This window comes from Lathyrus oleraceus, chromosome 1 (assembly GCF_024323335.1).
Source record: "Lathyrus oleraceus cultivar Zhongwan6 chromosome 1, CAAS_Psat_ZW6_1.0, whole genome shotgun sequence".
Classification (NCBI taxonomy): domain Eukaryota; kingdom Viridiplantae; phylum Streptophyta; class Magnoliopsida; order Fabales; family Fabaceae; genus Lathyrus; species Lathyrus oleraceus.
The window spans coordinates 53,089,777-53,098,275 of NC_066579.1; positions in this window are offsets into that span (position 1 = coordinate 53,089,777).

Here is an 8,499-nt window from a genome sequence, read left to right on the forward strand (position 1 = left end):
CTGTTGTTGTTGTACTGAGTTATTATATGATGATGCTTGAGTGTTCCATATGTGGTTGGTCTGATGTAGCAGGGCAAGGCAAGGTTAGGCCAATGTTTGTGAGGTGCTGCATGTTATGGACTTGGAATGATGGTGACTTAATGCAAGGCCAATGGTTGCAGTAGGCCGAGCAAGGAAGATGTTGGTATGTGTTGAATGACTAGGTCTTTTTTGGCTGCAACTTTGTGTGGTTGTTTAATGCAGGCTTGGTTCCTTGGCTTGGAAACTTACTTGGCATTGGCTGCTTTGGACTTTTGAAATTTGCTATGGAATGCATGAGACTTGATTTGGGTTGCTTGGAATGTCTAAGATGCTTTGGAGTACATGTGGAATCGTATTTTTAAAACGTTCGGTAAAAAATCTCCAAAAATTCCAGATTTTTTGTGAAAATGCGGTATAAGTGCATTTGATTTTTCAAAAAGTTCGGTAAACATGCAACAATTTTTCAGATAATACCAGATTTTTCAAAAAACTCCGAAAAACTCATATTTATTTTTTAAATATCCAGTAAAATTACATAATTTTCACCCGTATCCAAAAATTTTCGTATATAATTTTTTCTCATTACTATCAAAAGTATAAAGTATTCTAAAATTAGACTTCAGGAAAGCTCCTCTTTTTTTAAAGGAGAATTTATCCTTTCCATTCCGGAGATTTGACCTAGCACCACTCAATTCTTGTTAATGCCAATATTACATTTTCAAAATTTTAACTAAAAAGTTCAAATGAAAAATCTGGTATGCAATTTGACCGTTTTTTCAAAGAAATGAATTTAACACTTTCAAATTTTTTAATAAATCCAATAAATGTTTTATAATCATCCGAATATTTGAAAATTCAGTAGTTCATATTCGATGAGAAAAATAAAATTAACACTATCGTATTTTTTGAAAAATTCGGTATGATTCGTAGTTTTCTAACATATTTGAAAAAATTGATAAAAAATCATTTTTTTTATTCCATAAAAGTATGGTTTTATATGAAATTTTAAAAAAAATGGTTTAAAAAGTATGATTTTAGACCGTTCTTTTTAAAAAAATCGGTATAGAAAAATATATGATTTCACACGTATTTTAAAAAAAAAATGTAAAAAATATGTTTTACATTTATTTTTTAAAAATTCGATAGAAATTCATAGATTTTAAAAAAAAAATAATAAAAATTCATAGATTCCAAAAAAAATCTGATAAAATTTCAACAAATTCGATTAACATGAATTTTTTAAAAACGTAAAATTCACAAATATATTTAGGTATGAAAGGTGACTCGTCAAATTTTGAGAGTGTAAGATAAATTCTCTTTTTTTAGTCTTTTATCTAATTATTAACATATTGTTACAATGATGATTTTAATTTTTTTTAACTAAATAAAGTATTTTAGAGATACGTTAGACAAAAAGTAAAATATTAATTTATTATCTTTTTTTATCAATCGATTCATCTAACATATTATTCACGCATGCACCGAATTCATTTGTATTTTCTTATTCCTCTTTTTTTCCCATGTATTGTTGTTCATTCAATATGGTATTATATGCGTAGAAAGGACATACCTACGCTGCATCATCATCTTTTTATTCTTCGTTGAAGATTCAGGCTTCAAATAAGCTTCATTTTCTGGTTCTAATCTCTGAAAATCAGGCTCTGCATCAAGTTTCAAAGAAGTCTTCAATGGTAGAATTAGAAAATTCACCTCATGATTCACAACATGTAACTCACTCATCTCAAGCTACTTCAACGCAACTTGCGTTTTCAAGCTATGCAAATACGTTTGGCCAAAATTTCAAATCAAACTTTAAGAAAATAATTTTCTTGTTGTGCAATCAACAAGTAGAAGGTAACATCCTTTCTCACAAACTCCACAAAATGGTTGTAAATCCTCAAATATCTCCTATGTTCAGAACTGAAAATGATAGGATTGCTAATGTAGTTTCTAAAAACTATGAGTCATGAAACATTTCATGATGGAACATGACCTAATCACCAAACTCCATGACAAGTTTACTCTGAAAAAGCTTGGCATCCTTAAACATTTACTGGGTCAACATGGATGATTCAAATGGAGCGATCACGCCTATTTTTAGCCATTGAAAGTTGAGCAAACATGACAATGAGACACTAGAAAATCCTTCCCTCAATGGATCCATACTTCTAGCTTTGCAACATGTTACTCTTAGACTACGTGACATTGCTTTATGCATAAAAAAAGCTAGTTAATACAAGGAAAATCCTATTTAGATGAATTAATTAGAGTGTTGTAAAATTCATTCTACGATATTTATATGGGATTGTCACTCGTGGTTTGACACTTGCACCAAACAATCCTTTGTAGAAGTTTTCACTAAGAGCTTATAGTGATTCAGTTTGGGAAAGTTACAGTGGTGATCGAAGATTAACTTTAAGGTTTTGTGTTTATTTTAGACATAATTCGGTGTCATGGAGCTCAAAGAAGCAATCACTTGTTGCACATTCAAGCACGGAAGTAGAGTATTGAGTTTTGCCTCATACAACCTCTGACTTATTGTGGCTTGAAACACTCTTATCTGAACTTCATATTGGTTAGTTAGTGCATACGTTACTATGTGATAACTTTAGTGAAGTTATGTTATGTTACAATCTGATTCCACATGCTAGAACAAAACACTTCAAACTTAATATACATTTCGTCCATGAAAGAGTGGTAGCAAGCAAGTTGCAAATTCAAGATGTCCCTAGTCATTCGTAGACCACTTATATGCTAACAAAATCGCTTCCAACCAATCTGTCATTGGCTTAAACAAATTCAAAGTAGCTTCACTTGAAACTCCATGATTTAATGGGGGAATATTGGAGTATAGATCTTTAGAAAATTTGTTAGATGGTTAGAGAGTTAGATAGAAAAATTAGAATGTATAAATTTTTGTACATGTGCACAAGAAGGGGGTAAATTGCAGAGGTTTAAAAATCGTTGATTTAAAAAAATCATTTTATAAATCAGAGTTTGAAAATATTTTATCAAAATATTTAAATAAGTAATGCAGCAAAAATTTAAAGTAAAGAAAATTACTAAAAATAAAGGAGATAAGAGAAGAGAAATAACACTGGAGAATTATGCAAGTTCATCCAAGAAATCCTAATCATGCCCCTCAAGAATTGATCTTGAGACTATGCTTGAGAGCTTTTGGAAGGTTATGCCCATGAATCCTCTTATACAAAGGAAATGAAGTTTTAGGCTAACATCTAGCCGAACAATGAACAATGATTGAAGGGATTAGTCTCCAAACCAAATTGAGATTTTGCACAGGTTAATCTTAAACAAAAATGGAGTTTTTAGTTGGATATCTTCCTAACCTAACTGCAGTTTTACACATGCTAATCACGAACCGAAGCGAGATTTTTTTTCGGGGTGATCTTGAACTTACTAAGTTTTTACACTAGGTTGAACTCAGAAACCAAGTGATATTTTAACCGGGCTGAGCTCAAGAACCGTTGTGGATATTTTAATTGGTTGATCTTTAGGAACATAAATAGAGCATTTTCTTTAATGGCGGAGCTCACGAACCAAACAGAGACTAAGACAAATCCCATAAATACAAATAAGAGTTTTTTAAATGGTTTAGGTCCCAGCAAAAATACCTAATTCCTAAGGAAAAATTATTTACTCCAGAGAAACATCTACTCTTGGTAAATTTACAATTTTGCCCTTACCCAAAATAATATTTCTCACTAGACTCAAGAACACTCTCAAATCATTACGGCTAAATTATGTAAGAAAACAATAAAGGTGATGAGAGAAATGAAAAGTGAGATTTTTCACATTTCCTATATGTGAAAAAGTGATATGGAAACTCTCTATTTATAGGCCAAGGTGTGGTATAAATTTGGAAACAGTCTATGGGCCAAATTAATTCTCTAATTGATTAGGCAATGCAAATAACCAATTAATGTGACTCAAAATGGAAGGTTTTGATATAGAGTCATTAAAATTATTAAGAGATTGTCCCAATCGATTATAAACTCAATTATGAATCATCTAATCGATTATGCCAAACTTCTAATCGATTATACAGTTTAGAAAACGTCCCCTAATTAATTGAACTCTCTCCTAATCAATTGGAAATGCCTTAAAAACAATTTTTTTGGTGATTTTATTAAAACATGATAGGTTTATCAATGGTTTTTTTGTGCGTGTGTGTGTGTGTATGCGTGTGTGTGTGTGTGTGCGTGTGGGTGTGCATGTGTGTGTGTGTGTGCGTGTGCGTGTATGTATGTATATGTTGTGTGTATGTGTGTGTGTGCATGTGTGTGTGTGTGTGCGTGTGTGCGTGTGCATGTGTGTGTGCGCGTGCGCGTGCGTGTGCACGTGCGTGTGTGTGTGCGTGTACGTGTGCGTGCGTGTGTGTGATTTAGCCATAATGTTTTAAAAAGTGCCCTTGTATCTTTACAATACATTGATCACTCAAGCGAATACGATTAGAAAAGCTTTCACATTTCCTCTCTTTTACAACTCTGAAGCTTCAAGTATTGACATCATTATCTTTAACTTTAGTATCACATAAGAACCTCGAGTATTCTTAATTAGGCTTGATATCTCTTCATGTTGATTACCGTCGTCTAAGAGTTTTGAATGGTTAAACCACTGATCCTTGAAACTTGAGCCTTCACTTGAATGTAATTGAATTATAGTGTTGACTTTAACTAGATAACTTAATTTAGGAGGATAACTTGATCAACCATCTTATGCGTCTTTGACCACTTGAACTATCTTCAGTAGTTGCTTGACTTCAAGTGTTATCTTCGTCAAAACTAAGCAGTTAGTAGTAGACTTGCACCTTTTTAATACATAAGCTTCACCATCTTGGATCGTTTATTGACTATACCTGAAAGCACATAGATCCAGATAAATAAGTTCAAATTAGAGTTTGTAACTAATTTGATAAATATATCATTTATACATGTAAAGCTAGAGTCATCTCAATTGTAACTAATACATTATCAAAGGAATAAGATTTTATTCAAACTCTCTTTCTTTATCTCACAGACATTGTTGTTCATTCAATAAATTGTCCATAAACCAACCTAAATTTAAAATAAGAGTTGATCATGTTATTGGAATTAATTAAACAATTAATCACATGAGACATTTTCATTATATAGATTTAAACTATAATTATATATTAGTGAAAAAATTAAATAAGCATACTAATATGGGTATAAACAATATTAGGATCTACTACATGTTGATATATCAATGGTTATAGGAATACTTGGATGAATCTAAAGCAAAAACTCTTTAGACAGAAAAAAATATTAATCTAATAATATATAGAAAGAGTGATGAATGACGAGCATCCATTTTGTTGCGATTTTTCCTCAACCCATACTTCTCATGCCTTAGTAACTCTTCAGATGGAGATAAGAGACAATTTACAACATGTTCAATATATTGGAGATCATAATTTATATATAATGTGTTGATCAATTAAGTTTCTTATTATTCTGAAATGGGACATACTAGCATTCCCTCGTATTGAGCTCTTATCAATTAATTAAATATATAATTAATGATCTAATTATAAATCTAATCAATCTTATTTCTTAATTTTATCACTAATAAAATAAGTTACATAATTGATAAATATTTAATATAATTAAAAAATATATATCCACATAATAATATTGAAATATAATAATAATAATAATAATAATAATAATAATAATAATAGCAATAATAATAATAACTAAAAAATTCAACAAAATATTTCAACAATCTCCCACTTGGACAATATATCTTGATAATTATATCATAATTATTTAGGCGTGCATCCAAATGCTATTTATCTTTTGATTTCCACTTTACAAATTAGTTCATCTCATACATCATAAATGGAACCACTGTGACTGTCATTACTATGTATAATGCGACTAAACCCCGACGATCAACACATTATTGTACTTGAAGAAATATAAAGATATAGATGAGTGAAATAAAAATTACATGCAATGTGGTCTTTAAATTATGTATATTTCCAACTTATCCAACTGAAATCTTTAGTGAGATCAAATTGAATTAAAAAAATCAATATTTTCATAAATGATATAGAAATGGTTAAGCAATAATAACCTCTTAAATTTTGATTCTTCAAATAACCATAATATAAAGTCTATATTGATACTAAAACAAAATCACAAAACATACGAAAATAGATACTCGCATTAATCTAATAAGATATCCTAGGGACAACAACCATATGAAACACTTTATGTGATGATTATTCAGTAAGCTAGCATCTAGTCCATCTCTATATGTTATATTTATCGACAATGAAAAGATACAAGTCAATGTACTTTATAAAAAAATTCGTTGAAACACTATGTGACAACCTTATGTAACAATATAATTTGGGTGATTTTTCTAAACCTTTTATTGATTGCAACTGAGTGTATAAATACTTACAATCATTTTTTATACTAAAGTGCTCATTATATATAGATATCTAAACCATCACAGTCGAACATACTAATGACTTTCATATTGTTAGATATCTAATTTGAAAACATTATCTCTTTTTGTTCTCTTTAACAATCCTAATAGTATCATTTTTTTTTTGGAAATTATAACTTTGATATAACCAAAAGTAGATATCAACAACGAGATCCTAAAATTGATCCAACCAAAAAAACCAGGAAGCAAAAGTAAGCCACTAACAACCTAAACCCAAACTACCCCATCATTAATCTAGCTACATGTTCATGCACTTTGGGCTTAGTCCATAACCAATAATTTAAAACCTCTATGATTTTATCGCTTATGTGTGTCTGACTTACACTATTTCCATAAACTTTATAATTTCTATATTTCCAGCTCTCGATATATTGTTTCCGTGAACACCGTCTGTAGAAGTAGAACCTTTCAACCTCTGCCTTTGCTAGCATTTAGGACCCGTAACATTTCATCCTTCCACTCTCTTGGGGTGTGATAATGTTGGAGGTATTCAAGAACATGTTGCCACACTATTCTTAGCCCAGGACACACAAACACCAAGTTGTTTAGAGTTTCCGATTGAGTGCAGAAAAGTTACAACTATGGTTATCCACCATACCAAACATATGCAACCTATCTTTTGTTGCCAATCTATCATAGAATGCAAGCCATATCACAAACATTTCCCTTGGTTTCACTACATTATCATAAAAAAATCCTCCACAAAACCTTTTGGTGACTATATTTGAGAGCACTACAAAACTTCCTTATTTTGAACTTCATGCTTTATTACATCTGGTGACATTCTTACATTCCCTGCTTTGTTGCATCCATGAGCAAATTACATTAATATGAACATTCATGAAAATGTTTCTTTTGATGTAATAGAAATTGATCCATTTGATCCACATGCTATCAGTTTTGCCACTTAAATTTCACAACAATTTAACCATATTAGCCTGGTTTCATTCCTACAAAGAGATCGGGTTCAAGCCTCGATTATTCGTTGGTTCACACACTTGTTTCCAAGACACATGGGATTTTCTGGTGATCTTTCATTTTCCAGTCCAAAGGAATGTCCTGCAAATTGCTTTAATTTTCGAAGGGGCGTGCATTGTAGCTAATAATTATTTATAGTAAAAAGCACACTCCTAATCAGTTGAACCTTACCTGTATAGATAAATAAGGTTGAACTCTAATTCCTAATTCTCATAATAATTTTTTTCCACCAAGATCATACCATGTTGATTGGATAATTTCTTGCTAGTAAGGGGTCCCTAAATACCTGAAAGGGATGGGGCCTTAAGTAAAGGAGATGAGATCTTTTATTGTCTCTTTGATATCATCTTCCATTCCACCAAAATAAGCTTTGCACTTAGTGAGATTTACTATTAGACCTGTTGACTTAGATAAATCATTGAAAGTATTCATCTCAAGCTCAACTGATCTGACATCCCCTCTGATAAATAACATCATGCCATCAGCAAAACAAAGGTTAATGATGTGTAGCTTCTTGCACTTGAAATAGAAGTTGAAATTTGGGACTTTATCAAGATGTTGCAACTTTAAGTGAAGATAATCTATGGCTATGAAAAAAAAGCAAAGGGAAAATGGGGTCACCCTGCCTCAAACCCTTTTTTGCTTTGAACTCTTTTGTATGGACAACGTTAATTCTGAACCTTATAGTATCATTTTTAAAACAATTCAAGTTTGAATTACTTGAATATCTACTAAACAATTTTATATACATAATTTCCATATGCGTATAAAATAAGATCATATACTCTCACAGCCAAAGCATAAGGAAACACTAAATTTTTCCAAATTTTCTTTTAAGCTAATTATAATTGATACCAAACAGTTTCCCTCTTCAATTTAGGCATCCATTAATTTATTGTGTTTCATATCAAAATCACTTTACTTTAAATATAACTCTTTTGTGATAATCGAAAGAGGCCTTGAGAATAATATCTGAGAGTATTAAATAAATACCAAATA